Genomic DNA, 21,003 nt, shown 5'->3' with positions numbered 1-21,003 from the left:
TAACTATAGATACTGCTTCATTAAAATGTTTTAATGAAAAAATGTGTTTATTTCCATTTGAAAATTATAAAATATGAACGATTTTTTCTTTTAAAGTTTTGCTAAACAGATTGCCATTAATTTACTGTGCTCATCAATATCAAATTCTTATGCATTCCAGACACATTTTAATTTGACTAAAAATTTGCTTTTATTAGTTTACTATTGCTCTTAAAGGAGAACAGAGATGTCCTATGGAGAACCACAGCTCCACTGTGGTACGTCAAATTGGCAATGCCATTTTAAATATGAAACTATTAACAATAGGTGCTTATCTATTGGTTACTCTTCCGCACACATGGTAGTGTATACACATGCAAATCGATATCACAAGCTATACATTCCAGACATTGCTCATGGAACCTGCACCCATTCCCACAATGTAAGTTTCTTCTGCTAGTTTCTAAACCTATACTGTCCTTAATGGGAAGAAATGCAGAGGACAAGCAATTTCTTTGACACCAAAGTGGGAAAGATAACTACCAAGTGTTACCTCCTGTTAGTAATAAGTTTTCATTCAAATCAGTACCCAGACTCACTCTTTTGAAGTTCACCACGTAAAGGAATTATTCTAAGAAGGAACAATGGTGACTCCTTCCCCAGACCACTTTCTCCACCAAAAAATCACCAATAAAATGATTTTTTGAGACAATTTACCATGAAAATATTTCAACTTCCAGCAGCAAGCAGTAAAATAATTTAGAATTATCACTAATCTTTCTATAATCACATCCATCATTGCCCTGGTAACCAAATCTAAAAAACATGTAAAAGCAAAATATAAAATCACCAAAATTTTCATTGTCTATCACTATTACCACTCTGAGATGGAAGGAAGTCAACTGTATCACATAGTCTGGGGAAGTAAACGAAAATGCTTTATTTATCAGAATTAATGGTATCTGTATTAGTTTGTATTTTTTCAGGTAGAATGACTACAGAATATGAACAATAACTGAATTATCATTAAAATATTATTACAATATATGCAAAACTATTGCATTTCAAAGCTATGTGGAAGTCATAGTGTAAGATCCCAATATATACTAAACACAGCTCACCAAATTTAAGTGAGCTTAAACTCTGTTCTTATCATCAACTACCAATCACTCAGTTTTTTAAACACAATATTAAGACCTTTGGTCTATGTCCTTCATTCCTTTGCAAATTAATGCAGTAATTTTACAAGTATCATATGTGGAACAAACCCCTCTTCAGTTAGTAACTCACACTCTTCCACAGTACAATATTGAATTTAGGCTTGGCTTTTGGAGAATATCAACAGGATTACATGAGTATACTTCCTTGCCATGAGAATACAGGATTTATGCTACCTTTCCCTTTTCAATCAACCCTTCTTCTCTTGAAAAGCGAGCAGACTCTCAGGACTTTGCTGCACGCATTCAAAGCCCAGCTCAAAAGACAGGACGGAAAAGGGTCTCACCCGCAATGCCTCTTCAGCAGACAGTACGTGTTGGTTCTTCTATTTACTACACAAACAAACTCTTCAAAGGCCCTGCACATCTAGACCTCCTCGCTGCATCACTCTCTAGCTATCTTCTCACGACACCTTTGCCTACTTTTGTGTGGCGTTTCCGAGCCACGTTGCAATCCTGCGCAGAACGGCTCTGGGAGGCAAGCCAGAATGAGCAGGGGACACGACTGGCAGTGGGTTCAAGGAAAAAGGCCAGGCCATGGATGGAGGGACGATGAAAAGACTCCAGCACTAAGGACAGGCAGGAGCAGAAGCAGCACATGGCTGCAGGGAGCTTTGGGGACGGGTCTCCCTGGGACAAGACACCATCACATGTCGGGCAGCTGAAAGGTGGCTCCTCCGTGTAGCAGCTCCCTGCAGCCCTCTGCTCTGCCTGCCTGTCTCCTTCCTTGGCTCTCACTCCATCCCCTGGCCCTGGCTCTGCTCCCAAGGTCTCTGCCCTGCTCCGCTACTTCTCAGCTTCGTCCCACAGCTGGTCCCCAGGTCGTCCTCCTCTTCCTCCTCCTCCTCGCTCCCTTCCTCCCAGGCTGCATCCGCTTCACTGCACCCAAGGATTGCAGCCTCCCATTTGCACCAGCACTCTTCAGGTTTTTTCCCTCTGGACATGTTGCTCTTTTCCTCCTCACCTCCGCTGGTGATTTGACAGGTTTCCACCATGGGAGGGCCACACATGTATACCCTGGAGGGTACTGCGTCTGACGGTCAGCGCGGGAGAGCAAAGCACAAGCCTCAGAGATCCGAACTCACCAACGGTGAGCAAATTTTACCCTGATTTTTTCCCCATCCATATTTAAAATTGACTGTCAAGGACTGCTGAACAACAGGCATGCAGTACACTGACCCTCTTTCCACAAAACAAGTTCATTTCTAGTCTTCCAGAGTCTCTTCAGGCACAAGAGGGGAAACGCCGCTTTTGCAATGAAAGGGACAGAACAAATGAAAGACCATCCAATCCTGCAAGGAAGAAGGTTGCCCAGTTGAGTGAGTACACGACCAGGGCTCTGGCACTCCGTAATCCTATTCCTGTCTATTTATTTGCGATTTGTGCTCCTGTTTCTGCAACTTCCCGAGTTGCAGATGGCAATGCTCTCCTCCATCGGTGCTCACAGACAACAAGTATTTTGTAGCTATATTTAGCAAAGCCGCACTGTAGTGTAAGTTCATTCGACTATGCTCACCACAACTGCTACTGTTTGCATTATACCCTCCATCCTCTTTGAAAATTTACTGTTTTTTCCTCTTTCCTTCAGCAGTGTTGAATTTCTGCCTCTTTACAAAGATGATGGGGCAAAGCTGGGGGAGGCGGGCAGAGCACCATAAGCACAGCAGACACACTCATAAAAGGAACTCTAGGTAATAGAAAGCCCCTTGGGATACTCTGCATAGTACAAGACATTTTGAGGAGTAAGAAATGCCTGTAAATGTTGAAGTCATTCCCATTATCCTATCCCCATTCCTGGCCCCTCCATGAGTCAGCTCCATCCGTTTATATGTCATGTCCTAGACTGATCATGGAATCACACCTTAAAATGAAAATAATAAAAAGGCACATTTTAGGTAATCAGCAAAATATTGGCTTTTTAGCATTTTGTTGAGGGAAAGGTTATTAAATGTGAAAATATGTCCACGGGAAAAATATCTGTACATTACCACCCTTCTTTAAAGCATTTATACTTTAAGCTGAGTGGTTAGAAACTCTGGTACCACAGAAAAATAAGGTGCTGTGCTACTTTCATGAAAGTAAAACACTTAAAGCCGATACAGTATAGAAGTTTCCTTTCCAATTGAAATATATATTAGCTGATCGATAATCACTTCCTGAACACAAACACGTCCAGTCCTGATGGACTGCTACCATGATATACGAAGTAAATTTATTCAAGCAAAGGATAATTGCATTATACAGGGAAAAAAAACCCTAAACCAAACCTAACACAAGATCTATTACACCAAATCTTTCCTTCTTCCTGGCAGATGCCAGCACGTCTTACTGATCTCAGTCCTTGAGGACACAGCAAAGGTAAAAAGCTAATGATAGAACCAGGGACTACAATCACCTTGTTTAGTGCTGTGAAAACTCAATTTCATGTTCAGTGATCTCAAAGCCTGACTGATGCTGCTGGTTTTCACTACACATGCATGTTTCAAAATGAAATTTCAGGCTGGCACTTTGAATTAGTTTAAGGCACTTATGGAAAAATCCACCATGGGAAATAATGCAATCAATAACTCCTCTCAAACACAGACTAACACAGAGCTCACCGGTGAGTGCCTTTCCTTTGCCCATGATTTTCTGCCCTCTAAAGATTCAATTTTCTGTACGACTTGTTTATTGCTGATGACTCAAATTCAGTGTCAGCATCTTGGCAAGAGGGATTTGAATGAAACAAAGCTCCTCATAAAGAGAACTGTGACTCATTTACTTCTCCCACTCATGATGCAGACAGTTTCCCTGTCTGGTCTCCCAAAAATACGCCAAGAGACAAAGGATTTCATTTTGGATGGTGCAAGTACAGAGATATCAAAACTGCACAAATACATCTCATGTAACACGTACACGAACACAAGAATATATATCAGGAGCCATTTTCTTTTCCAATGTAAAAAAGATGTTTAACCTCAGCAGCAGCTTAGAAAGCTACTCAGAAGTATGACGAAGAAACAAATGGTAAACTATGGCACTGGGCAGAAAAATTAATGGGATCCCACACTTTCACTGCAAACAGCATCATAAATTACAGTACTGCTCAAGTGCCTTGAAGGGGAGTATGCTGTAGCTTAAAGGTTTCAGTGATAATTTTACCTACATGTAGCCAAATTCTTTTTTTTCCCTAAGGATACATTTTGTTCCTGTATGTTGCAAGCAAAGCAGAAGATGGCTGAATTTCAATGACACATAAGGAAGAGTGCTCCATGTGTACTTTACAGCTTATAATGTTTTCTAAAGTGGCTTCTAATTCAGGAAAAAATATTTAAACAGATTATGCTATTAACAGATAAGGTAAACTATATTAGCACTGTTAAAATAACAGATACAAGGTCTCTTGAATTTTGAAAGTATTTCTGTTCAAAACGAATACTTTCTTCCCATTCTTTTGATAGACAAATTAAGTATCTGTTGTATAATCTGCTAAATTCTTAGTTTTAATTCAAATTCTACATTTTGAAACGAGTAAGCGAGTAGTAAATCATTTTATGTAGAAGACATTTTTGCGTATCTCCACCTTGAATCCCAGAAGACTCCTTAATGAGTTTCCCCACTTACTTTCTGGTCCCAAAGTCTTCAGCACATTTTTCCAATACCCAAAATACTCCCGGGCTTCAAAAGCAAGAAGAAAGTAAAAAACCTCCCTCCCCAAAGAACCCTGAAACACCCAACCGAAGCCAATGAAAACAATCCCGGGGATTTTCGGACTCAGACGTTCTACCGTTCGGCCGAGCCGAGGACCATCGGCGGCTGCCAGCGGCGTGGCGGCCGGCCAGGAGCCGGGCGTGCTGCTGGAGACCCCGCTCCTTTGAAGCCGGAGAACTGTGTGGTCCTCGGGCATCCCGGAGCTCCCCCAGAACGGAGTATTTGTGCGGCACTACTTTTATGGCCGGGATTATTGTAAAGTAAACAGAGGCTGGTTGAACGGTGCAGGTTTCCATTCTCAGTGTCAGGAGTTTATTTCATTATTTAAAGTTTTAACGAACACTTTATATAATGAAAGCAATCCTTGCCATTTTTGGAATTTTATGGCTGTTAGGACCCTTCATAATGTTGTTTTGCTTCCTTTATTGCTTTATAAGGCTTATAGGGCACCCTTGAAGTGTATATCCTTTTTGCAGCTGCTGGAAGCTCATCTTTCATCTCTCCACTCGCTTTCCTGTTGCCTATGAGGCATTTGCCTGTTCTAGTTATTCTCCTTGTCTCTAACACAAACTGTGCGGAGTCAGATCTTGCTCAAGATAAAAATAAAATACAATTTTGAAAAGTATGCCTGAGGAAACATTCCTGATAAATGTTATTTAATAGACAGGCTTTATATTTCAAGTTAGAAATATTCCCTAAAGAAACATAATTACAGCAGCAATTCCACTTATCATTATTTAGAATTTATAGTTCGGAGCAAATCAGGCATTTCCATAAATGCTGCACTCTGCTGGGTACTGCAAATTTGTGTCCCAATATTTTCCCAGCCCTGAAAATGCCTTGGGGAAAAAAAAAAACCAACCACCACCAGAAAAAAAAAAACAAACCAAAAAACAACAAGAGGAGGAGGAATTCTGAGGGAGGAACATACAATAATGTATGAAACAAAATTGACAATACATTATCCGAACCAGTCTGTAAGCATATTTACTCCTCTGGGTAGAAAAAATATACCCAGGCTTTCCAAAAGGAAAAACCTGCAATATTGAATTAAAATGATAAAATTGATTAATCAGGAAATTTCTTATTTTGCCACTTCTCTAGGAAGCAGGCTATGAAAATAACTCTCCTGCTTGTGACCTTGTATTTTTAACTTTTTTTTCATTACTTTGGCCCTTACTAAGTTTAACCAAAAAAGTCCAAATAGGTTCAGCTTCTTGGAAGAGAATGCAAATCTTCTAAAAAGTAACAGATTTCTAAATCCATCATCCATAATTTTGCTTCCAGTATTTTGATGTACCACAGTATAACTGCAGAGCTCTTCCCAAATTTCAATTCAGAACAGAAATCTGGAACTCCTATTTTCATATGCTGGGAAAAAAATAAAAGAATGGCTTTTACCTGATATATTGCAACTTTCTCCCTTTTGATTTGGGTTCACCATAAAGCTTTTGTGTTTGAGATTAGCTATGCCAGTCAATAATAGAAGCATTTCAGCACTATGTAAAATCATTTTATTTTACCCTAATGTGGGTTAAAGACATTATGTTCACTTAAAAAATGGCTATTTAGAGCAGTTGTACTATAGTATTAGAATGCCAAAATGTCCAAATCTCTTCCCACAGTTTTTGTAAAAATAGAACCTCTTCTGGGCAAAAGAACCCCTTCATGCAAATGCAAATTTCCACATACTTTGACAGCTGGATGCAAATGCAGAAAAGCCCAGATTTCTTAACTACCACGGGGAAACTGAAGTAGGAGTACTCCTTTTCAAACAGTTAGACGACCGCTAATGGTTGTGGAAGAATATTGAGGAGTTGTAAGTAGTTGTGAACAGGGACTTGAATTACCATAATTACTACGCTGAGTGACCATAATGTGATTAAAAATGCATCACTTGGGAGATCATCAAGCTCAATAATCTGGTCTACCATTTTAGTACACCATGTTTTGTTACATGAGACATGTGACTTTGAAGAATTAAAAAAAAGTAATCATTTATGAAGGGAACGTAAGTGTCTTCCATGACAATATTCACATTTTTCTCTTGAAATGATAGTGCTTAATTTACTAACTCCAGTTAATAAGTTACTTCCTATTACTTTCAATTCAACCCCCTCAATCACAAACTCTGTTGCCAGCGTTCAAGAATCATAAACGCCTATCACCCATAAGCGCCTGATATACCCATCATCTGCTTTCACGTTTCCAACAGTTAAGACGCCACCTTATCATAAGCTCAGAGTGCCCGAACGTAATTAATGCGAACCATGTTATGTGATGCTCGAGGAAGCCTCCAGACAGCTACGAGTTCTGATAAGCACTTCTCCCAACAACCCAACCCTCAACCCTGTCACCTCCATTCCAGTCCCCAGTAACTCCGGTTCTTTTCTCAAGCTTCCAAACAAGAGTAAAATAACTTTAGTTTCTTTCAAAAAAAATCTGAAGTATAGACACATATTCATTTTAAAAGCATACAAAAGGGAATGACCTCCTCAGACCCCCAGTCCAACATCCTGCCATGCAAGAACAGCAGATCAAAGCGAACACCCCTCCTCTCAGTTAATGAGTGCTCTAGCAACATTAAACAGTTGCTTACATCTTCTCTGTCTCAGCAGATTTTTAACTATTCTGTGAAAAATAAAACTACTTTATCTAGAGTTCCCTTCTTAGAATGCCCTCTGAAAGATGGTTATTGATGGATTTACTTAAGAGGTGAGGTGTTGCTTCAAATATCTGGAGGAGAAAGGGAGTTCAGTTTTACGTGCTCTAACACGTACATTAAATGAAGGCATCTTCTCCAGTTGTATTTTGTGAGACGGGCTGGAGATGGTCCAAAGCGTAGAATAAGTCACCTAAATTTCAAAAAACACACCTCTTTCCAAAGTATTTCTTCTTGGCTTTCAATTATGTTCTTGCTAAGATGGCCGTGATGGACCCTAACGTTATTTTACCTGGGAACATAGGTTTCACTAAGCAGAAGAGCACTTATAACTTAGATGCAGCAAGACTTAGCATTCAGGTGCATTTTATGAATCTAACCAACATTCTCTGACCCATATCCAACAGTTCAAACAATCCAAAACAGGTACAAAATTGTGTTACTTCCTCGCAGGCAGTTGGAAAGTAATCCTGATATTACTCCTAGACACAGAAAACACCGCTCTCACAAATTTCTGAACTGCAATACCATACTACATACATATTGATGCGGTCTTTCTGAGGAGATCCGTTCACAATTTTGTGCCTCAGAACTTCACTTGAGCACAACATCAGACACCAGCTTCGAAGCAGACTACCTGAAGTACTACTTCTGTCCTGCTGCAGGTCCGTGGAGAACTGCTGACCAGTGAGACAGAACACGAAGGCTGCAGGAGGAATAAATGGAGCAACCTGGAAGTGATGCCTTCACTGAAGAAGCACTGTGGAGGGAAGGACTATACTTTTATTTATAAACCTCACTGCTCACTTTCACTTGAGGAAAAACTGACCTCCCATTTTACTAACCTTATCCTTCAGGAGGTCTTAAAAGGTGTCAGACAGGTACATGGCAACTTCTGGGTCACTGAGTCCAGTCTCCTATATTGCAGGAGAGCATGTCAAACCCTTTCAGAAAATAATTTAGTTCTGTCTGGAACTAAATTCAGCTACACTCCTTTTTTTATTCCAAGCTGTTATAGCATCCTCTTTTACCTTTTTTGCCATTTTTCCACTGATCTGCACCTTTTCAACTTGAAATAATTCTTTTCCATTTAACCCTGTACCACAGACTTTACTGGCCTCCAGGTAGATAAACTTCATTTGTCTAAAAAAGTGAGCTACTTTAACAAAGCAAGAGATAGGGCCAGTCTTGTACAACCTATCTTATCAAAGATAACTCAGGTTGTATTTTATCGAGTTCTCCATTCACCTCTCTGTCTTTCACTAAATTGCCTTCAAAAAGCACCTGAAGTGTCCCGTTCCATTAAAATCAGACATGTGGCTCAGATCACCTTTTCTTCCCATTCCTAAACATCATTACTAGTCACTACTCATGAATCTTGTAATGCCACTTATTGTTTGAGAATTACAAATTCTTACCACAAAAGTATTTCTGCTTTTAGTATTCCAGCACTGATATTATATACTTGCCTACTTCAGCAAATTAAACTGAGTTTTTCTTCCATTGTTATTAATATATAACAACAACTATGCAAACTGCTTCTAAAAAGATAAAGGCTTCCCAAACTGCACAGTCCCTAGAAGTATTTATTTTCTTACTAACCTGACATAACTAAATACTCACTGCAATTAATTTGCAATTCAAACAAAACCCAGTTCAGATTTTTAACCAAATCTGTGCTTCACATCTAAGGAAGATATATGCAGAAAAAATTGATGTATCTCCCATTATAAATATTAGAATATGCCTGTCCTGGTAATACAGAATAAATGAAATCTGTCTCTGGTCTCAAGAAATCAAAAAAATTAATCTTTATTTTACAGCCTGCAAATGCAATTTAGGCTGATATTTTAAAATACATTTTGTTGACAGCTTATTTGATCCAACAGCCAGATACGATAACACGAACAGCTATTTAAAGGCATCCACAATACGTGAACTGCAATACATGTTAATAAGGTACCCAGACCACTTCATCTTTTCTATGTAAAAAACTACATTTGAAAACTGTCACTAGCATAATTTCTGCATGAACCGAAGTACAGTAATTCCACTCCTAAAAGAAATAACCTAAAATGTATTCATGTAATTTTCCCACTTTGTTCCAGAAGGACCTCAAACAGCAAAATGGATTAACATCATCTGGTCACTCAACTCGATTCCAAGCGTGTTACCAAAATAACAGAAAAGCCCAAAAGCAGCTCGCTCTTCTCCTGTTATGTGGGCAAAGTGTTTATGAAGCACTGAAAATACGTATCCTTTGACTCAAGGACTTCTATTACCCCAAGGCTCTCAGATCCTACTCTCTTAAGCCTGCAAAACAACTCAAAAAGAAAAACAGTTGCGTACCTTCAATTACCTCAAGACACAATCGATGTCCCTGTTTTCCACAGCTTTCACAATATTTGACAATTCCATTTTATCCCTGCTGTAGCACCTCCAAAGGCTCCTAAAGGTCCGTGACATTATTATAGACCTAATGTGACAGCTCATACTGATGTTAGCACACAGCAGCTCTTCTCATAGGAGGCACTACCCTCCAGTGCCTGTGAAATATGGCACTTGGAAATCTGGAAGTTTCTACTAGATCCAAGGCACACACGTCTGTGCAGTTGGAAAATCAGACCTCCACACTCTCATCCTTCTTATTTTTCTCCATTTCCCTCACTTCCCCCCGACCCAGTACAATGGGGGAGAGAATCGGGGGGGAAAAAAAGGTTATTCTGTGATTTCTGTAGCCTTTTCCCTCAGATTTCAAAAATAATAGAATATTTTAAACCCAAAAGAAGCCACTGCTTTCACATCTTTGTTACATGCTTTTATGAGTTCTTTAAAAAAAAAAGCTGGAATTAAATCATAGCTATACTTCATAAAATAAAAGCAAGCAAACTTTTACTAAGTAGTGTTCATTTTCATCTGTACTAGGAAGCCAAAACCGGCAATGACTTTCTAACAGGCAGACGTTAGCAAAGGTCATTTCCCATGATAATAAAGTTCAGCACTTGAGTTTGGCTTTCATGGAAAGGGCTGGTGGTTTGGAAGTAGAAGTTTTTGAGAAAGCCAATGAATGCATGTTTCTATCAATATGTCAAAACAGCTACTGTTATCTTGTTCTTCAATTGTCACAAGCTGACAGGTAACTAATTATTATCACAAACGTTTCTTAATTCACTGGTTTGCAGGAATTCCCATTGTGGCTTGCTTAATTTTGTGAATCAGTAGGTAAACTGGCAAACATGCCAGCCTGAGGACCGAAGGAACACCAATAACATACCTTACAAAAGCCATTAGTCCATTTGTTTTTACAGTTAAAACACAGTTATACTTTAGAAGTGCCAATAAGGATTACTTAACATGCAGAAAAGCAACAAGAGACTTCATTTAATACTCTGTTATTAAGTCCTAGCTGGGAAATTGGACTAGCAGAGCCTGGGAAAGTAGCCATTTTTTAAGAAATTAAGAATGCAAGAAATAAAGCAGGATTTACAACCTCTTGCAAATATACACAAAACACTGACTTTTCAGCATAATCCAGATAGCACATACACATAGACTGTTTTGGACAGAAGTGTGTGTGACCAACATGCACGCATCAGCTATCAGCCTTCGAACTTGCACGCTGAAATCCAAGATCCTCAGTCCTGCAGTTGTGCCTTCAAGCACCTGTTTGGCCCCCAAATACTGCTGATCCGAGTGCCCAGCACGGGTGGACAACTGTCCACTTAAACCTGACAAAGTCATGGATGAAGTTTCAGCTGAAGTTGTACCTTTGCCTGCTGCCCTACACGAGCAGATCCACGCATCCGAACAGCCCTCCTCTGACTGCAAGTCCACATCAGCAAAGGAATACACCCACTCAGATCAGCTGGTGGCCCAGGTAACGCTGAAGAAATAACTCGATAATCCTGAAATACTAAAAGCCATGCTTTTATTTTCTTCTGCTTGGTATTTTACTCATTCCTCTCCTCTGCTTTGCAGTGGACTCTGATGCTGTAAGGCTGTGTCAGAATCACGTTTTCAGTGACCTTCATTCTTTCCTGCCTCGCAAATAATGAGCTGCTCGGCTCTGCTTCAGGTCACGGGTGTCCACGCACCACCTGAGCATGGGCCGGCCACACTCAGAACCGACGACCCTAGAGCTGCATGGCAAAGGTCTTGAATCACCCCTTTGCTGTCTAATGCCCACAAGGCTCATCATCTTTTTTTTAATTTACCTTTATTAATCATCTGCAATCTCAGATATTGCTCATCCTAACACCCTCACGGATCAGCTGCTGTCCAGCTAAGGCTTTCCACAGCCAAGGCTGACATCAGACCTTGCAACTGCTCCCTTCTGCACACAGTCTGGAAGTTTAACTGTCTGGCCCCCATAGGAACGCCTCATGGTTTTCACTGGATGTCACCACTACTGTATATGTTACTTGCAGGATGCTAAAAGTATGGTTTCTTACCACAGTAGTACTGCAAAGCCTGTCTCCCCATCTGAACGTCTCAGTTTTCACTACAATCTTCAATTTTATAATTCCAGCATGGACAGCACAACTAGCATTGGATGCTTTCATTAACTAAAAGGTGATTCCTGCCCTACTTATGTAATTAAAATAGCAAGAGGCATCTGAAAACCTGTACGTGTAAGATAGGAAGATAAAGCATCTTTGTGTCTTCCAGAAGACAAATAATGGCTTTTGCCACTTCTCTAATAACGTCATGCTTTGGATGTCTGAAGAGGTAATTATTATTTTTATGGCTAGAAGAGTGCAAGAAACACAGGAGTGATCACACTGGATCCTGTCCAGTGTCAGAAACAGAGGAATGGTCACACTGGATCCCCTCCAATGCTCTTTTATGTCTTTCAGCACTTAGAGTTACTTACAGGACAGAGTAAGAAAAAACCTCGAAACAGAAAATGTAAATAATCTATCCTCCTTCTCCTCACAGTGTCATTTGATCAAAAGCTGTTAGAGACTCACCTAAACCTCAGAGCATGACGTTGCAAAAACCTTCTGGGATTCACTGCTACAGCTCAGAGTACCTTTTGCTGCCCAAATAAAACTGGAATCCCATTTTGAATCTTGCTTAAGTCTTGGCTGAAGTCTTGGCCTCAATAACTTTCAATGAAGAATTAATTCCACAATGTAATTACATTCGGTGTGACTTTGCCAACTTTCAAGTTAATTAAATATCCCCCTACCCTCTGCCATGAGAAGTTCACAACATACCTTCTCTGCAGCATTCATTATTTGACACACTTTTGTCAGTTCCTCCTCATTTGGCTCCTTGCAAGGTAATTAATTCCAGATTTTCAACATACTTTAGATACAGATTTTTTCCATGCCGTTCATCATTCTCATCCCACCAACACAGCAACAGACCAGTTCCCCTGCAGGTAAGGCGAGGCAGTGGGTAGCACAGGGAGAAGCACTCGGCACAATGCTGCAGCCTGGGGTTTCCCAGTGCTCCCAGTCCATGGCTCCCAGCTGCCAGCCCTGTGCAGTGCTGCCCACTTACCCCAACTACCGATTACCTATGTTCATGTCCCTCTTCTGACCTGACTGTTCCCACCCAAAAAACTCTAAATACAAACCTTCATCCCAGAGTGAGTTTTTACAACATACTGTCAGCTCCCAAAAGCAGAGATTAGCTACACTTAACTGAGAAAACTTGACAGATCTGATTTTATAGTAAAGTTAAGATTCAGGTAGTCCAAGGCCAGAAGTTTAAAAGAAAAAGAAAAATTATTCATCCTGACACACAGATCCCATACAGAACATCTTTGGAGTATTTCATACATCCAAATAAAAACAAAACTTCTCCTTTAAAATTTATATATATTATTTAATTCTACATTACATGTATATTGATAAAAGCTTTCCTTATGATGCTTGTGATTTTAGTACCATCAATCATTATGTTGTCATTAGGAGTAAGTTTTTCTATTGGTTGCTTGTTTTTTTCTGCTTTATACATCCCCTCTGTTTTCCTTGGCTGCCTAGCTCTGACTTTGAAGGGCTCTGATGTAAAAACCACTTTTTGTTTAGGACGGCACAACTTCTTTGGTTCTTTTCAGTCAAACATTATGCTACCCTAAAACATTCTTGGGATTGAAGCAGAATGGTTTGAACACCCACTTCAGTCTGAGCCTATCTCATTTGAAAACAATAAAAATGGAAGAATAAGAGGGTTGAAGAGACTGCAAAGACAAAGACATATTTTTGCTTCCTCAAAGTTAGAAAGAAGACTTTAGCTAATAAAAGAAATAATATCTTTTCCCCTTGTTTTTTTGTTAGGATTCTGTTCCAAATCTTTCAACAACAAAGATAACATTGCACACACTGCACTCCTACTAACTCCTTCCCTACAATTTCTCTCCGAAAAGTGGTTAATGTAGTGACTAATGTACAAATGTTTCTAAATATCTTAGTATTCTGTGATTTAAAATCAGAAAAGCACATACAGTTTCCTTTTCTTTATTTCTCTGAAATGCAATACATATATATATATATAAAAATAAAAAATGTATATAGCATGGGGGACTGAAACTAGAGAGACTCGAGAGCTGAAACGAGAGCAATGTAGCAGTCCAAAACAGACCAACAGCACATCTTCTCCCCAGTGACTATCAATTTATTTCTTATTTAAGAAGCTGGAAGAAACAATCCCAGAACAATTTCCATTTGAATCTAAAAAGCAATGCAGCCAAGCCTCTACACCCAAAATATTTGGTGGTTTCTTTAGACATGGCTACTCCTATACAAGAGCTCTATACAAATACAGGATTACTGTAAAAAACTCAACTGCAAATGTTATATCAATGAGCACCAATGTGAAATTAGTACTCATCTCAGTAAACTGGAGGAATAAATTCCTGAAATCTCTGAAGTCCTTCATTTTTCAACTTGCATTTGCACTGGTATTTAAGTATTTCTCTTACGTAAAGGTTTCTGAGACTCCTTTTGCATAAAATTGTGCTACAACATAAAATCACCAATTTTCTGGACTCATAAATGTTGAAAGGGCTTGAAACACAAGAGGCTACTAAAGCTACAGCTAGGATTGTGATTACATGTATACTGCAGGCATGTCTAGGTAAGACTGGCTGATGCCCTGAAAAATTTGGGTGAATTCAGGTGTGGCTCTGTAGGTACCTTTAGCTACCAGTGGGCCAGTGTGGTCTTACCACCAGCAGTGGTAAGAGCTGACTAAAGGAAGGAGCATGAACAACAAGGATACAAGTCTAAATTTAAAAAAAAAAAAATATATTGACTACAATGTTTTTATTAGGTTAAGTTCCCACCTGCCAGAAGAGCTTCTGTAAAGCTAACGGCTCCTAGGAACAAACACTGAAATAACTTCCTGTTAAAATATATTCATTTACAAAACTGACATTCTGTCTTCTTCAGACCAAGAAACCATCATGGTTTAGTGCTGACCTATTCTGCAGTTTCAGGTGCACTGTCAGAGCCATGTTAGGTCACACAGAGCCTGGAAGAGCACTTTTCTCTGCAGCTTCTAAGTACCACTGTAATATAAATAATGCATAATAACAAACAGCACATTTGTACCTCCACTATGAAAAAACACTTGCCCTGAGTTTTATAGATCAGGCTGTGTATACATTTTTACTCTTTAACCTCTGCAAGCTGTATGTCAAACAGCCCCTTTTAAAAATCACAAGCTTTTGCAAAGTCAGGCACTGCATAATGGCTTATTTCAGAAGTTACACTCTGCATACATATGTATGAAGAAACTACAGAAAAAAAGCAGCTCAGCTTATTTGTCTTTTGGTCACCTAATCAAAAAGGTGATTGGATTCATTTTTACCATATCAGTGAAGTCACTGGAGAGCAATCGCTATTTTGTTTCTATGTGACAGATGAATGACCTTCACCATGGACTCAGCGTAATGAAAGACAAGCCCACGTTTCTTCCAGGTACGCCGAGGCCACGGTTCACTTCTGCTTGTATATGTAGGGAATACCAGATGTATTGCAGTAGCGCTCGCTCTCTTTCTGCTCTCACATATCAAGAGGCTTGCTTAATTTGTTTCTACTATAAGCGTAGGAGATCAGGAGGACACCAGCCAGGGAAAGAGGTGAGATAAGACGGATGCTTGCTGTGCATGATTAGAAGGAGATACAGCAAGGTATCCTTCATTTCCCAAGGGAAATCACTGCCCTAATGCAGCCAAAGTATTTAACACTACATGTGAAGATTACAGGGTGGGACACAGGCCTTGGTTAAAATACATAAACCCCAAAGATGCATCCCTGAAATTGAACTCAGTAATTCTGCTGACCCACAGTGTCACAGATCTGTCCCGAGCCTCACTACCACCTTCCCTCCTCCAAAACATTGTTTGATACTTTCCTTGTCATTTTATGAATTCCCTTTCCTGTAAGAGTCAATTCAACGCACTTTCTTCAGGACTATACCAGAGTGCACCCACAACTTTACCAAGTCCTCTCTTCTTGACCATATCTCTCTGTCCTACAGAAAATGGCACTGCTTGCTTTTATCTCAGAATTTGCCAAGTCACGGCCGGAGCCTCCCTGGGTCGCAGTGATGCTATTACTACGGAGGACACAGGAGCTGGACTTCCAGAGTCAAACCTGCAGGCAGGCACTGCTTTCACCCGCGAGGTTTCCACACGAAGCTGAACCTCAGTGACCTGCCTGCCTCGTGACCCTTTCCTCCCTTCATCTGTCCTCCTCCAGCAGGAACCTTGGCAGCTTTCTCTCCTCACGCACCGACTGCAAGGCTGTGGCTAATCCACTGGTGGATCTTCAGAGATGGATTCACCAGGTATTGCTCCCAGGCAGTGTGTTTGCACAGTTTCCAGCAAATCTGACCAGAAATCCCAGAAAGATTTTCAGGCAAGCATGCTACTTACTTACCTGGCTACCCCCACCAACGCAGGACTAACAGAATCTGGTAAAACTTGGGCTGCAGCCTCCTGCAAAGCTATGGGCTGCATTGGCTATCTGATAAAAGTGGAAAGTAATATGCTTATATTAAAAGTAAGGATATAAATAACTAATAATTTATTAATACATTATTTATAATAAATGGAAATAAGTAAAATAATAATCGAAAGTCTCTGTTACAGTTGTCAGACACCAAGGAAGTTTAAAATACAGAGCCACAGTAAACTTAAAAATAGAACAGAACTACCTTATGTTCTAGAACAGGAGGAAAGGGGGGACATGGGGAATCTAGATGTAACCTTGGGACCCAAATGGCACTTAAACCACCTACAGCTCCTTTTAACCTCAACCTGTTCTCTTTCAACTACAGGCAGATAACCTTCAGTCTACTCCCGCTGTACTCCAGGCACTACTGAGCCGGCCAATCTGAAAGACATTAAGAGCAGAACTCTGCTGCTGCTCCCTTCTTAAACTTAAAAGCAAGACACAGGATGAAGTCTTTGGTTCTGGCTGAGAAAAATGAGCTGCATGGGTAGGGAGTTCAGGAGAGTGAAGGAGATGGATTGCAGATCTGTGAACCTCAGCAAACAACACTTTTCCTCTTTTGTTCATGAAAATTCAAGAGGTTGCAAAGCTTCAATAACAATGTTACATTGGACAACATGGAGGCTGGCTGTGTTCTCATTTATACAAACCTAATCTAGTATTACATTTCCTCTTCTTTCAGACACTGCCTCTGTTTCTTGCAAGCAGCAATCCCAGTATGGACTCAAAAAAAGTCTCTGAAAGCTCAGCTTTCTGTGTATTGTTGTGTAGTTACTTGCATCTGTAATTTCCTCTCACAGAAATAAATGCTGACATGCTTGAAAAATGTAACTAAATTTTGTGATGTGAATGAGTTTTCCCATGTAAATCTCTCTATACAATTTATATGTTATTCTTTCTAAACAAATAGATACTACTGCATTCTAGTTCCAGGTCCAGAGTGAATACTGAGATTTATACTCCAAATTTTACCACGGTGTGACACAAGCGAACTGCTCTAACTTCCCCTCCCAATTTTACTAACAACAGAAGTCTTTTGTCCACATTACACTCAGCATTTAAGATGGATACAAAAAGATAGATGCACTTACTAAATGTGAAATAAAGTAAATGAAACACTAGACAGTGAAAAGACATTTCTGCATACTTCACAAACCCACATAAGAAACTCTTGATCATAGGTGCAGAAGGCTTTGACATGTTACTCATCACAATTTTATCTCATAGAAGAAAACCAAGGAAGATTATTTACCCCCAAACTCCTACCTCTCTGGCATACAACCACAGGCAAACTGATGGCAAATCACCATTTTACATAAATCTTCCTTTAGTTGCTCCAGAGAAAGAAGAGGGAAATTCAGAAAAAAAATTAAAACCCCAAAATAAATCAGTCTTTAAAAGAGGCAACTACACTACAAATAATTATAGCTACATATTCATTTCAGAAAGCAAGTATTACAGAAGGACAACTACAGAACCAACAGTATCTGAGATTTCGCCTTCCTAAAGCAACTAATACAGACAGTATTTCACCTTTTTTGTATTTGCATACATACTTAGGTCCTGCTAAGTGGCACAGGATGGACTTTTGATGAAATTGTTTCTCAAAGCGCATACCACCCACATATTGCAAAAGCCACGGAAATTATAGGCTCCACACATTCATCTACCCATCTATCATCTAGATGAGGTGTTTGATACGCAGTAGCCCTTGTCTCCTTCAGTTTGAGGGCAGAGAGCAGGATCATTTTCATTGCTCTTCTGTATATGACAGTGGCAATATCTATTTCAAATGTTTCCACATAAAGTAGTGAGTGATTATCAACATCACAGCATCATATCCTCTTGTTATACTTACTTTAGTACACGAGGAAATAAAATGTGTGACTTGCCAAAAGTCATGTAAGCAGTCCTTGGCAGTGAAGAGAACTGAATGTAGATCTCCAGCTAGTCTATTACCCATACTATTAAACTATTTTTTAAAAAAAAGTAGAAGAATCCTAAGAACAAGATGTTTTCCTTCCTTTCTGATGATTAAATACATCCTGCATTCCCTCTTTCTTGCTTTTACAGGTCACCAGGCTATGCAAACTGCTTGTTCCGTAAGAGCAAAAAAGTCAGCTTAGAAAACGCATGTTGAATTTGGCTGGACTGAGATCGTACACCTTCTTTAAGTATAGAGGCTGACAATTGCTTGGGCCCCACTGATTTTCTTTATGACCTACATGGTCTTTTTGATTAATATCTGACAATGCTCTTCTGTAGTCCTGGCAAGGTTGGTTACATATCATTACTAGCTCACTCATGTTTTTGTTGCGGAAAAGCTATAGGATGCAGAACAAATCCATTAATGATAGAGATGCACATCTTGTCTGAAGAAAGGAAGAAAGGACCTGTCCCAAGAGGTTGCATTCAGACATCTCCTCCATAGAGAATAACATTAAACACTGAGCTGTGGTGAACATCACAGTCTGGCAAGAGATCATTAAAACAACATGAAAAATCATCTCTACTCATTTCTTTCATATAATAATGTACCTACTGTAATTCAAGAAGAGAAAAATGTGTGAATTATGTGGGAATAAGCCTATGAAATATAATTAGAAATAACCAGAAGCCAAAAGCAAACAGTAGTAATCATTAGGAGAGAATAGGGAACCTCATACCTACAGCATGATATAAATTCGTGGTGAGCCCCATCCTGCAGTATACTTAGTGGTAGTCACCTCACCTTAGGGAGGGTCTATTAGGGAGATAACAAGAGTGAAGGTGAACAGACCTGTGGAAACATTTCTCTATACTGAAAGTCTATGAAGACATGTTCTCTTCAGGAGATATCATAGATTTCTATATAATCATGAATAGCAGATACATGACGATACAGTGGTTTCCCACATAACAAAACAGAAGAAATGGGCACCCCAAGGAAACTATCAAGCAGCAGATTTAAAAGAGATTGAAGAAAGAAATATTCTTCTACGTAGCACATAACTCCCGTTTGGAACTGATTGCTCCAGCATGTTGTAAAGAACAACAGTAAGATCAGCTGCAAAAAGGGATCTATAGAAACAGGAGGCCCAAGCATATGTTGGACCAGCCATAAACTGACTTATGCCTCTTACTTTCAGAAACTAGGAAGCTCTGTGTGGGGCAAAGTCACATTATACCTGACTTGTGCTATATTTTTCCCCTAATCATCCATAACTGGCGGGTGATGGAGCAGAGACAGGCTGCTGATGAGATGAATGATTTCAGTGATGCAGTACAGCTGTTGTGGTGGAGTTCCCAGATATCCTGGCTCCTCTCCTCTACTGAACCTGCTTTCAGCCATAGGCACAGTGCAGAAGCTGCTGGCTTGTCTTCTCCTTAAAATGGATAAAGACCAACTGCCATCGGCCAGGGAGTCTCATCCAGAAGCCTGCAGCCCCTAGCAGATACCAGCTGAACCGCTGCTAAGTGGATCTCAGGTACTCTTTGGAGTGCCAGAGGTGGTTGTCACCCAGGCCCTCCTCCATCACCTCTCCTCATCAGTCAGCGTGTGCGAGGTCAATGGTGAAAAGAAATGAGCCACGTGGCTACGTGGGCACCGACATCAAACTGCTAGGACTCAGTTAAAGGAGCAGGAACAAACAGCAGTCTGTTTTCTCCACATTTTCTCCACAGGGGAGTAATTTCTCCGCTTCCCTTTGAGATGCCATAATTCAAGCTTTCAGTCTTCCAAGAAGTGGAGAGTTGGAGGGACGCATGGCTATTTATGTTATTTTAGGCACAGTCATTTTATTAAGCAAGAAGACAAATCACATGAATTAGGCACAGGAATTCCTGCTACATTTGTATGATTTGTGTTTATGCATTTAAACACTAGCATGGGTGTTTTTGGCAAATGAAGGAGAATATAAATTAAAGTACGTATTAATCACACATTATATCTGCAAACTAAACTAGCAGGTATGTTAATTTTATATATGAACATATTCTTGAAGCTGCAGGATACTAATTTAAGAGACAAGCAATTCAAAGCTTCCTTGGTTGACACTGCAGGTAATGAGATTTTTTTCCCCTGACATCTTGTGTTTCATCTTACCTCATAACTAAATAATTTAGTGTATTTTTAAATATATATATAAGCATTCTGAACAGTAAGCTGTGTATGACCTACTTATTTTGAATTTCCAATTTAAAAATAGATATTCCAGGAAAAAAATATTTCCTAGGCAATTGTCAACAGAAGGAAGTTGATTCAATCCATGAAACAAAGACTTGTGAAGGTGAGACACACGCACCAGTAATCATGAGAAATCTTTTGAACTGCAGCACTAATTCTGAGAAATGAGCTTTCAATTAAAAAACAACATTTCCCATGTGACTATCAGTCGCTAAAGCACATGACAACTTCAGCCGATATCAGTGTGGCGGCTGTGACAGGTCACCCAGCAAAGGATGTTGAATGTGCAACTCATATACAATTGGCTTGATTGTGGGTATT

The sequence above is a fragment of the Haliaeetus leucocephalus genome, unplaced genomic scaffold (genome assembly GCF_000737465.1).
Source record: "Haliaeetus leucocephalus isolate CR32 unplaced genomic scaffold, Haliaeetus_leucocephalus-4.0 Scaffold0, whole genome shotgun sequence".
NCBI lineage: Eukaryota > Metazoa > Chordata > Aves > Accipitriformes > Accipitridae > Haliaeetus > Haliaeetus leucocephalus.
The sequence above is the reverse complement of the archived record's forward strand: the minus strand, read 5'-3'. Positions refer to the sequence as shown.